The sequence below is a fragment of the Bombina bombina genome, chromosome 3 (genome assembly GCF_027579735.1).
Source record: "Bombina bombina isolate aBomBom1 chromosome 3, aBomBom1.pri, whole genome shotgun sequence".
Taxonomy (NCBI): Eukaryota; Metazoa; Chordata; class Amphibia; order Anura; family Bombinatoridae; genus Bombina; species Bombina bombina.
The window spans coordinates 1,144,677,590-1,144,690,351 of record NC_069501.1 but is presented as its reverse complement, the minus strand read 5'-3'; the positions used below and the strand labels follow the sequence as shown (position 1 = coordinate 1,144,690,351).

The 12,762-nt window shown below is 39.0% G+C and overlaps 1 protein-coding gene across 1 annotated transcript in view; it reads left to right on the top strand.

The window, feature by feature from the left end:
• Positions 1 to 12,762, top strand: part of RNF17 (ring finger protein 17) — a 514,511-nt gene that overhangs the window by 212,065 nt on the left and 289,684 nt on the right. The gene's annotated exons all lie outside the window — the stretch shown is intronic.

The following is a 12,762-nucleotide window of genomic DNA, read 5'->3' as shown; positions in this document are numbered from 1 at the left end:
AAAGGTATGCAAGTGCTGGTAAGTCTTGAGAGAGGTTTTATTTTCGGAGAAAAATTTCTAATGAATTTGCGGTAATAGTTACTGAAGCCGAGGAACTGTTGTAGCTCCTTTCTATTAGTAGGTTGTGGCCAATTTCTGACAGATTCGACCTTGTTTTCTTGCATTTGAATACCCTTAGGTCCAATGGTATATCCAAGGAAATCTATTTGTGTGGTGTGAAACACACACTTTTCTAATTTTGCGTACAATCTGTGAACTTGGAGTCTTGAGAGCACCCAGCTGACATGTTTCACGTGATCTTCCATGGTGTTTGAGTATATAAGGATGTCATCCAAATACACGACGACACAGATGTCAAGCAGGTCATGGAAGACATCATTCACGAAGTACTGAAAGGTGGCTGGAGTGTTGGTGAGTCCAAAAGGCATCACCAAATACTCAGGCCGTATCGGGTTTGAAATGCGGTCAGCCACTCGTCACCCTCTCTTATACGGACTAGATTGTAAGCCCCTCTTAGATCAAGTTTAGTGAAGATCTTTGCATATTGAAGACGCTCGATGAGTTCGGGGATGAGGGGTAGAGGGTAGCGATTTTTTATCGTTATTTTGTTTAACTCCCTGAAATCTATGATGGGTCGAAGTGAGTTATCTTTGTTTCTAACAAAGAAAAAAACAGCAGCTGCTGGTGAGACAGAAGGACAAATAAAACCTTTTTTTAAGTTTTCATCGAGGTAAGTTTTAAGGTGGTTCAACTCTGGTTGACAGAGAGGATATAAATGGCCAAAAGGAGGTGTGGTGCCAGGTTTTAGGTCAATAGGGCAATCGTAGGAACGATGGGGTGGTAAGGTCTCTGCCTCCTTTTTACTGAATATTTCTGTAAACTTTTGTAAACCTGAGGAATCATGGGTTCTTCAGTCAAGTGTAATAAAGTAGTCAAATGAAAACAGGTTTGTTGGCAATAATCAGAATTGAAAGTGATGTCCAATGAGCTCCAGGTGATAGTCGGTTCATGTAAACGAAGCCATTGCAGGCCAAGGACTATAGGAAAGAGTGGTGAGGTGATAACATCGAAACTAATATATTCTTGATGTGAAGAGTGGTTACTAAAATAGGAACAGTGTGGTGTGTGATAGGTCCAGAGGAAATATCAGAGCCGTCCACTACACAAATAAAAAATGGAGTCAGTTTTTTAATGAGAGGAACAATAGATGTATCTATATAGTTCTCCTGTGCCCCTGTATCAATTATGGCCTTTTTCTTCAGTTGCTTGCAGTCCCACTGTAAAGAGAGGGGTAGAATGCAGTGAATAGGTTTGTTAAGCACAATTAAAGAAGTCATATTTGGAGTTGACTTACAGTTTTTGTTCTTGCGAATAGAAGGACAATCTCGTAGAGAATGGGCAGCAGAACCGCAATACATACAGAGGCCCTTAGATTTACGTCTAAATCTTTCTTCTGAGGAGAGAGGGCCACGGATAAAACCTATTTCCATAGCCTCTGGGCTACTGGTGGATGAATGGGCATGATGGGTAGCCTGGATTGGTTGGATAGGTTTCTTATAAGGGGAATCAGCATAATGTTTTTCCGACTTTCTCTCTCTTAGTCGTCTATCGATTTGCATGACCAATCTCATAAGGGCTACCAGGGAATCAGGGAGGTCAGTACGAGCGAGTTCATCTTTAACCTGGTCAGAGAGACCTAATCTGAATTAACTTTTCAGGGCAGCTGCATTCCATTGGGAGTTGATTGCATGCTGTTTAAACTCGGTGATGTAGGTCTCAACTGGTTGATTTCCTTGTCTTAACTTCCTTAGTTTATTATCAGCAGTATGTTGAAGGTTAGAATCCAAATATAACTCATCCATGACAGCTAGGAAGGACTGTAGAGAGGAGAGTATTGGTCTGTTGGACTCAAACAAGGTATTCGCCCATATGTGAGGTTCACCACGTAAATAACTGATCATTGTTAACACTTTGGTGTTATCATTGGGATAAGTGATGGGCTTCAAATTGAAGGTGAGAACACAGGCATTCCTAAATTGCCGATATGAATGTCTATCTCCATTAAACAAATCTGGAGGTGCTATAATTCAGTTCAGCTGTAGCCTGCACAGCAGCTGGTTTGCTGGTAACTGTATAATTTATAACTTTCCTTAGTGTTTCATTTTCGACTTTTAATTCTCTCAGACCCTGGCTGAGCTCATCCACCCGTTGTGACAGGTCATAAACAATATTTGGGAGATCTGCTGGATCCATAATCAAAGGCTTAGTTATTCTGTAAAACGTAGGTTTCAACTCTTGGGAGGATCACAACTGCAGATGAAAAAAAAAAGTATATTTGTATCACCAAGACAATTGGGCTATTATGACAGCATAGACCAAGCAGTCTGAGGTGAAATATAATAAACTTAGGCAAGGTGCTGTTAATGCAAGCACAGCAAATCAAAGCACACCGATTTCTCAGATCTGTTATTGCCACACAGATAGTAAACAGTGTAGAATTACAAGTAATTATAAAAGTATTTTATGGTCACTAATAAGCAACACTAAACTTCTTTTATATACCTGCCTGCAATACATTGAGAGATTATGCAGGAGTGGTTGTTTGTGCAAAAAAGAAGTGAGAGAACAGCTTGATGTTTCTAGTTGTACTGTCTCTTTAAATAGCACACCGGAGCAGGTCTTGTGAATAAGCAAGTAAGTTGAAAGGAGCAAAAACTTTGTATAAGCAGAGTAGAGCTTTAGATGTTATGGCTGTATAAATATGCAGTTAAATGGAAAGCAGATTCTATTTAAGCAAAGCACTCTGTGCTGTTAAGTTCAAGATGTAATGTGAGCTTAAAACGGATAAATAGTCCTTACTTTGCAAAGGTAGTCTCCCAGGCTTGTCTGTGTAAGGCAATAGGGAATGCACACAGCTTGAACTCCAAGCAGGCTGACAGGTTTAATTCAGTACTTTGTAGAAATAAATGAAGCTTGCAATTTTGCAAAGCAATGATGTCTGTTTGCAAACAGGTAGCAGAAGTGTAATGAATCCAATTACGAAGGATCAAGAAAGGAGTCTGAAATGAAGGCTTAATTTCCAAGTAGCAGGAACAAACACACAAACTGTGAAACAGTACTATCTGCAATAACTAAGCACCTGTTTAATGTCAGGTGATCCCTTAAAGGGCCACTGTAAGTAAATATTTTCTATGCCTGTTACTAACTAACTACCCAAATACGCTTTTTATCAATAGCATTTCATTAACATATCTCTACCGTATATCAGAAATCTTGTTTGCAAATTTAATTGTTTTCCAAACCCACTCCGTGGGTATCCTTTGCTCTGTACCAATCCGTTTACAATACCTAGGTTTCAAAATGGCGCTTTAAACACAAATTTATTGGTTTAAGTATTTTGAACATGCAGTGCTGAAAATAGTGGGCAGGATAACGTGACATCATTGGCGAATAAAAGATATAACTTTTAGAACGTTATGAAACTTCAATTTGGAGAAAATATAGGTCAGTAGGTTTTAATTAATGTTTATTAACTTTAATATCTTAGTTGTTTAGCTTAAAAATTATACCAGAAAGTAATCATTTAAGTAAAGGGAAAGGTAAAACCATGTGATGTGGAAATGGAAGGAGAGATGCAAAACACGGAGTGGAATCCTCACACTAGGGCAGCAGATTTGGGAGGGGCAGCACATCTTCCTTATCCTCTCTCTAAAAGCCAGCACACAGTACAGTGAGCGATAAAGTGCAGGCTTTAACAGAGAAGACAAGGCACATGTGCTCATTAAGGTTGCTCTTCGCAGGCAGTGTTCCTTTAAACCATTTGCTTCATTTAGAGCCGCCGGCATTTTTGCAGTGGAAGCGTTCTTAGTGAGAAACATGCCCGGGATATACTTTCAAGGTGAGGCTGAAGGAGAAGACCTTGTGCCAATATGCTGCCTCCCCTTGTCAGCTGTGGTGGGTCTGCGAGCACAGTGCTTATTGCAGGTCTTAGTATCTAAAAGACTGGATGCGTCTGTGCACTGCTTAGAATAGTTTGTGATGTCTAGTCATAAACTCTCAGTGCTAATGTATGTTAGCTACTAATAGCTAGCTTTCTCTGCATTCATTAACCCACAGAGTAAATAGTAAATGGACACTTAAAAAGTTTAATTTCTTGAATGATGTTAATTACTGTATGTTGTTTCCTGATAAAGGTCAGAAAATCCACTCTTCTTGCTTTCCTGCATTTCCCTCCAGTCTGCCTTTTCATCCATCAGTAGCTCAATGTATGTAGGTGATTGGTCTGATTGTGGCTTCCATGGACATAATTCCTTTTGCTTGGTTCCATCTGGTACCGCTGCAGCTTTGCATGCTTCGTCAATGGAACTGAGACCATTCAGATTTATTGCAGAGGATAAATCTGGACCCCCTAACAGGAGACTCTCTCTCGTGTTGGTCTTCATCCAATCGGACAATATAAGCTCAGTGGCTTACATTAACCACCAAGGAGGGACTCAGAGTTCCTTTGCCATGAAGGAGGTGACTCGCTTTCTGCAGTGGGCAGAAGCTCACTACTGCCTCCTATCTGTCATCCACATTCATGGAGTGGGCAATTGGGAAGCAAATTTTCTGAACAGACAGACTTTTCATCCCGGGGAGTGTGCTCTCCATCCAAAAGTATTCTTTCAGATAACCTTCAGGTGGGGGGTTCCTTATTTTGTTTTGATGGTGTCCCGCCACTAGCCAAGGATTCATAGTACGGTTCAAGGTCAGGAGATTTTCAGGCCGTTCTGATAGATGCTCTAGCGGTTTCTTGTATTTTGTCTCTGGCATATCGGTTTCCTCCGTTTGCTCTCCTTCCACGAGTCATTGCTCGTATCTAACAGGAGAGAGCATTGGTAATTCTAATAGCTCATGCATGGCCTCACAGGAATCTGCTTCACGGACCTGGTGAAGATGTCATCTCTTCCACCTTGGAGGTTTCCTCTGAGGGAAGGACCTTCTACTTCAGGGTCCATTCATCTATCTGAATCTGGATTCTCTGAAGCCGACTGCTTGGAGATTGAATGCCTAGTTCTGTCCAGATGTGGGTTTTGGAAGCGGTCATTGATCCTATGCTACAGGCTTGTAAACCCGTTACTTGCAGGATTTTCATAAGCTTTAGCGTAAATACCTTTATTGATGCGAAGCTAAGGGTTTCTCATGGAGTCAGGTGAGGATTTTCCGATTTTTATCTTTCCAGGATGGCCTGGAGAAAGGTTTGCCAGTCAGTACTCTGAAGGGTCAGAATTCTGCACTGTCTATTCTTTTGCACAAATGTCTGGCAGATTTGCCATATGTTCAAGCTTTAGTTCAGGCCCTGTTCAGAATCAGGCCTGTGTTTAATCCTGTTGCTCCTCCTTGGAGCCTTATCCTAATTCTTAAGATTTTACAGCAGGCTCCATTTGAGCCGATGCATGTTGTTGTTTATATAATGTTGTTATCTTGGAAGGTTTTGTTTCTCCTTGCTTTTTCTTCTGCTTGCAGAGTTTCTGAGCTTTCAGCTCTGCAGTGTGATTCCCCGTACCTTATCTTTCATGCAGATAAGGCGGTCCTTCATACTAACTTGGGTTTTTTCCCTAAGGTGGTGTCGGATCAAGACGTTAATCTGGAAATTGTACTTCCTTCTTGTTGTCCTAATACTTCTCATAAGGATGTTGTGCGTGCTCTAAAGTTTACCTTCAAACTTCTAAAGATATTGAGGCATCCTGCAATACTGTTTCTGACTGCCGGGCCCTGGATTGATCACTCCCCACCAGTAATCACTAGTCTAGCAGAGCATCAGAAGCGATCGGACAGGCTTCTGATGCTCTGTTTGTGTGCTGAGTGCCTCTGTGGGTCGAAGCAATCAGTAAGTAGTAAAAGTAATTTAAAAAAAAAAAATGTTTGAAATATAAAAGCCCTATATATCCTCCCACCCCCATGTGTGGCTTTAAAGATGGCGATGCCCAGTGCATCATGGGGCTTCTGGGGGAGTCCCTAGCCTGCCTCATAATAGGGGCAAGCTAGGATCATCTAATCTGAGCTTGCTCTATAATTTAATTTTTAATAATAAAATATCCCATTTGTCTGATCATGTCAATATTTGCAATCAGTGTGGATCTCCCTTCCTCTCTTCACTTGCGTTTTTGTGGGAGAGAGAGATCTGTGTTTAGGAGAGAGAGATTTATCTAATATATTTGTTAAAAATTGTGAGACCCAAAGGTTCTTTTCAGAGCCATTAACCCCTAGCTTTCCAGTGATCACTAAATCACTGGCAGTAGCACAGCAGCACTTGTTTTGCTCTCTGTGCATTTTTTTTAGGGGTTATTTTTTTTAAGTATTTTTTTCTGAGACCCAAAGGCTCTCTTCAGAGCCATTTAGCTAGTTTTAATTAATTTTGGTAAAAATTGTGAGACCCAAAGGTTATTTTCAAAACCATTAACCCCTAGCTTGCCAGTGATCACTATAAATCACTGGCAGTAGCACAGCTGCATTTTTTGCTGTCTGTGCATTTTTTAGGGGTTCATTTTTTAAATTTAATTTAAATTAAAATTTTGTTGATTTTTTTTTTTTTTTTAGTATTTTTTTTTTCTGACAGATAAAAATAAATAATGTCACAGAGAATATAAAGTGCTGAAGAGGCGTATGCCATCCTTGCGTCAGAGTCAGACGCCCCAATTTTGACCCTGCCATATGCTCAGATACATCATTAGGTACAGTCTCAACTTATAGTGATGATCTGTGTCTGCTAGCCCACCTGCCAGAAGGAGATGTGTTGCTTCAACTGGCATTGCTGCTGAGGTGTGGGTAGTGCCTCATTACCAGAGGCCAGAAATCCCACCCTTCACTGCAAATCCTGGCATCAACATGGATGTCGCAGGATTTAGTCCTCAACAGTTTATCGAGGTGTTTCTGGGCGATGATGTATTGGGGAACATAGTCGCCCAAACTAATTTATATGCCCATCAGTTCCGTGCTGCAAAGCCTGACTCATATTTGGCAAAGCAGCAATGGGCCCCCATCGATGTGCCAGAATTTAAAAAATTCTGGGCATTGACTATGCTGATGGGCATCATAAAGAAACGCTCCATTTGCTCCTACAGGAGCAGTAGCCCCATCTGCTCAACCCTCATTTTCTCCCAGAGTATGTCGAGGAAGAGTTATGAAATGATTTTACATTTCATGCACTTCAGCGACAACAGCCTGTGCCCCCCTAGGGAGCATCCCCAATTTGACAGGCTGTATAAAATCCGCCCCCTGATTATCCACTTTGCTGCCAGGTTTGCAGAGGCCTATACACCTGGAAGGAATATATGCGTGGATGAATCCCTGATGAAGTATAAGGGAAGGCTGGGATTCAAGCAGTATATTCCTTCCAAACGCTCCAGGTATGGGGTAAAGGTGTATAAGCTCTGTGAGAGCGAGACTGGGTATACTCAGGCCTTCCAGGTGTACGAGGGAAAGGATATCCACCTTGACCCTCCAGGTTGCCCAGAACATATGGAAACCAGTGGCAAGATTTTCTGGGACCTGATTTTACCCCTGATGAACAAAAGGTACCGCTTGTATTTAGATAATTTCTATCCAAGTGTCCTTTTGTTCAAGCTACTGTCTGTAATTGCTTTAAAACAGTATCTTGTGGTACAATTACAAAGAACCACACAGGTTTCCCAGTACAACTTGCACGCACCCGGGTACGAAGGGGGGAGACCTCCAGCTCTGCGCCAAGAGGAGCTGTTGGCAGTTAAGTACAGAGACAAGAAGGATATATACCTTCTTACCACCATCCACACAGAGTGGTCTGTGGAGGTCTCTATGTGACAGAGCTGAGAGCACAATGAAGCCGGTGTGCATCAAGGCTTATAACTGGCATATGGGTGGGTTTGATCTGGCAGATCAGCTGCTGCAGCCCTACCTAATTATGCGGAAGCCAGGAGCCTGGTACAAAAAGGTTGCAATTTACTTAATGCATATTGCAACCCACAACACTTTTTTTTGTTTGTTCAAAAAAACAAACCCCGGAATGAAACTTTTTTACAGTTTCAGCTCCAGATCATTACAGGGATTTTGTACCAAGATGCACCTGTTACCCAGGCAGTAATGGGAGAGAGCAGAGTCAGGGCTACCCATTTTATTTTTAAAATCCCCCTACTGCGGCAAAGCAGAAACTGCAAAAAAAATGCAGAGTCTGTACCAAAAGGGGGCAGGAAAGGACACCATATATACTGTCCTGATTGCCCTGGACTCTGCATTGGGGACTGCTTCAAGGGATATCATACAATGGTCCAATTTTATTTATTTTTTAAATTTTCTGTTTTTTTTTTTTACTTTTTCTGTGCCAGATTTTTACATTTCACTTCTCTATTTTTTATAAGTTCTAAAATTGGTGCTGTATAACCAAAACCCCTGTCAAACCTATGCATGGGGGCATAGGTGTACTCAGAAGGTCTTGCAGAAAACAACCTGGAGTGTTTTTTTTTTTTTTGCAATAACTTTCAACAGGCTCCCAACAGTTTATCGAAGTGTGTTTATTGTCAAAAATATATGGGGGTAAATTACATTGGCCGGCTTCAGAAATGTCCCAAATAGGACATGGGTGCATGATGACAGATGTGAAAATTCCAAGTTGTAAAACTGGAATGTGCCCCCTAAAAATAAGGCATTTTAGCCCCCTGAGAACCCGACAAACCTATTCATGGGTGACATTACTGTACTCAGGAGATGTTGTTGAACACATATTGAGGTGTTTTTTTGGCAGTAACACATAACAGGAACTGAGAATCCATGCCTAAAGTACAATGTGTGTGAAAAATAACAGAACACAAAAAAAACACAAAAAGTTGACAAAGACTGGTGGTTGAATTAACACATGAAAAGTGTTAAAATACCAGCTTTTCACATAGCCTAGGGTGTCTACTTTTCAAAAATGTATGGTTTGATGGGGGTAAATTACATTGGCCAGCTTCAGAAATGTTCCAAATAGGACATGGGTGCATGATGACAGATGTGAAAATTCCAAGTTGGAAAAACTAGAATGTGGCCCCTAAAAATAAGGCCTTTTAGCCCCCAGAGAACCCGACACAGCTGTACATGGGTGGTATCACTGTACTTAGGAAATGTTGCTGGTGTTATTTTGCAGTAACCCTTAACGTTCTCGGTAAATTTATTCTTAAATTGCTATTTTGTAAAAAAAAATCACTTTTATTTTTCTTTTCAAACTTTGGCATAGATTGGAGGTAAAATGGTTACATGAAATTAGTCAAAATACCCCAAGTTTACTACCTTAGGTTGTCTTCTTTTTAAGAAAATATATACATGTGAAGGGTTATTCAGGGATTCCTGACATGTATCAGTGTAACAATGTAACTATTGCTAATTTTGAAAAAAAAAAAATGTTTGAAAATAGCAAAGTGCTACTTGTACTTATTGCCCTATAACTTGCAAAAAAAGCAAAGAACATGTAAACATTGGGTATTTCTAAACTCAGGACAAAATGTAGAAACTATTTAGCATGGGTGTTTTTTGGTGGTTGTAGATGTGTAACAGATATTGAAGGTCAAAGTTAGTAAAGGTGTGTTTTTTTCCATTTTTTCATCATATTTTATTAAAAAAAAAAAGTATAGTAAATTATAAGATATGATGAAAATAATGGTATCTTTAGAAATTCCATTTAATGGCGAGGAAAACGGTATATAATATGTGTGGGTACAGTAAATGAGTAAGAGGGAAATTACAGCTAAACACAACACACACTGCAGAAATTTAAAAATAGCCCTGGTCCCAAATGGTAAGAAAATTGAAAAATGGTCTGGCCATTAAAGGGTTAACATTGTATTCTCTACCTGAACCATGAAAGAAAATATTTAGGTTTAGTGTCCCTTTAAGACTTATAATAAACAATAGGGAACACCGTAACAGTGTAATACATAAAGAAAAAAAAAAAAAAAAAATATATATATATATATATATATATATATATATATATATATAAAAGAACAATGTGTATTCAAAACACTGTGCACCAAATAAAGGATATAGTCCTTAAATGTGCAAAAAATTAATGATTAGATCTGCATATAACTGTTCCATTATGCAAATGTTCAGCTAACAACCTTGCCATTCAATAGAGAAAAAGCAAGCAAATAGCTAAGATAGTGACGTTCTATTTAGCTATGACCACAGTTGTGTGTTTGAAATGGTACTCACTCTTCCATGAGCCGCACAGGAAATGTTCAATAAACTGTAAATGTATTAAAATGTTAAATGCATGGTCATATATAGTCCCAGTGGTAGAAATATGGTCTAGTTTAGGCATTCTCATGTTTATTTCTTTTGTTTGTATTGGTATGACACAAAAAAAGTGGAGGAAAAAAAGCCAAATCTGACACATTCCATGCAAAACTCCAAACATGGACTAGACAAAATTATTGGCATCTTCTCAAAAGTGTAAGAAATATTTGCATTCCAAGTTTGTGATGCTCATGTAATTTGTAATTAAACTCACCTGTATCCATTAGCAGGTGCTGACAATATAGAAATCACACCGGAAAAAGCATGGACAAAATCTCAGTGTTACAAGTCCATCTCCATAGATATTAATGTTCCTGTGTCCACTGTTCGCAACATTGTCAAGAAGTTTACAGCCCATGGCACTGTAGCTAATCTCCCTGGACGTGGACGAAAGATAAAAATGTATCTAAGATTGTAACAAAGGATTGTTCGAATGATGGATAAAGAACCTCAATCAACTTCCAGACAAATTCAAGCTGACCTTCAGACACAGGGTACAAATGTGTCAGCTCGCACTATACGTCGCCATCTGAATGAAAAGGGACACTATGGTAGGAGACACAGGAGGACCCCACTGCTGACACAGCATTATAAAAAATCCAGATTGGAGTTTTTCAAAATTTAGTTTTTATAGTCAAACATGCTGGAGGTTCACTGATGTTTTGGGGTTGCTTTGCTGCTTCAGGCACTGGATACCTTGACTGTTTCCATGTCCTTATGAAATCTGAAGACTACCAAATAATTGTGGTGCAATGTAGGGCCCAGTGTCAGAAAGTTGGGTTTCCATCAGAGGTCATGGGTCTTACAGCAGGACAATGACCCAAAGCACTTGTTAAAAAGCACCCAGAAATGGTTCATGACAAAGCTCAAAACAGCAGTGTGTTTTCAAAATTACAGTGTAAGAAACTCATTGATGGTTACAGGAAGCAATTGATTTCAGTTATTTCTTCCAAGGGGTGTGCTACCAAATATTAAATTGGGTGCCAATAATTTGGTCCATTCCATTTTTGCAGTTTTGTGTGGAATGTGTCAGATTTGGCTTTTTTTTTTCTTCACTTTTTTGTGTCATACCAATACAAACAAAATAAATTAACATGAAAATGCCTAAACATTTGTAATTGCAACTATTTTCTGGGTGAAGTGGTGCATTATCTGACAGAAATGCAGGGGTGCTAATATTATTATTTTTTTTATTTTTTTATTAAGGTTCACCAAGCAGTACAGAATAAACAGATTACAATGTCAAACACTAATGCAAAAATCACAGATGCATACAGTAAGAAACGCTGGGCACCATATCCCACTACAGACAACAATAAAGACCACATTGGTTAATATTCACATCTTATAGTACAACATAGCATTCCTTCTGGCTGATAATGAGGGCCACTTTTGGACCCTTCACACACCTAAATCTTATAGAAGACAAATGATAAATAAGGGACCGCTTTTGGATCCCATCTAAAAGTTAGAACCTTATTTATTTTTTCATGTATAAAGAAAACCTGATAAGCCACTCATGGGCTATATAATTAACATACTAGCAGCTGCAGCTAACAAACCGACTTGTGAGTGCCAAATAATGACTTCTCAATGGTTAAATTTATATAGTAGTCAACGCCAACCTTACCAGGCTTTATCTAAAGCAGCTTCAGAAAACATAGTTAAGAGTCTGTAATACATAAATATGCAGTCGGTATACGCAATACATTTGTGACAGAGTGCAGCTTTCAGGTACAAATATGCTAAGAACACCTGCCTTAGATTTGCAGAAAAATAACCGTATTAAAGCTAGCATAATAAACTGAAAGATATTTGAGTTGAACTGTAACGCATATTACATAGCTTGAAGAAAGAACTGTAGTAGGCTAGTGGTTTCATGATCCCTAAGCATGGCATAAATAAGGGAACAGCAACACATGTATATCAGTAAATAACCCCTCATAATGTAAAGCATGATATATGGCAGGGTCCATTGACTATTAGGTAGAAATATTAAAGAACAATATATATTATGAATGAAACATTAAAAAATATCCAAGTAAACTAAAAGATATTTTAGTGGAAAATAACACTACTAATGCTTGTAAGGAGCAATTGAATACAAGCTATTATCTATATTTTAGTAATAAGTAATACACTACTGAGGCTCGTAAGGAGCAGTTTGATAAGTTACTATGCATATTATAGTGGTAAATAGCCCACTACTAAGGCTTGTAAAGGGCAATTAAATACAAGCTATTATACATAATTTTGAGGCTTTGATAAAGGGTGTCGATATTTTTGGCTATGACTGTACATGTTTTAATTAGGAATAATTTTTCTGAATGTATAGAATCATTTCATGGCTGCATTACAGCAAAATATTTTAAAGTCTGTCTCATGTACTATAGATATGTTTTGCAGATGTTCTACTTGAATAATTCTTTAAATCATAAACATATATATAAACACTATTAAGCACACCTGCAG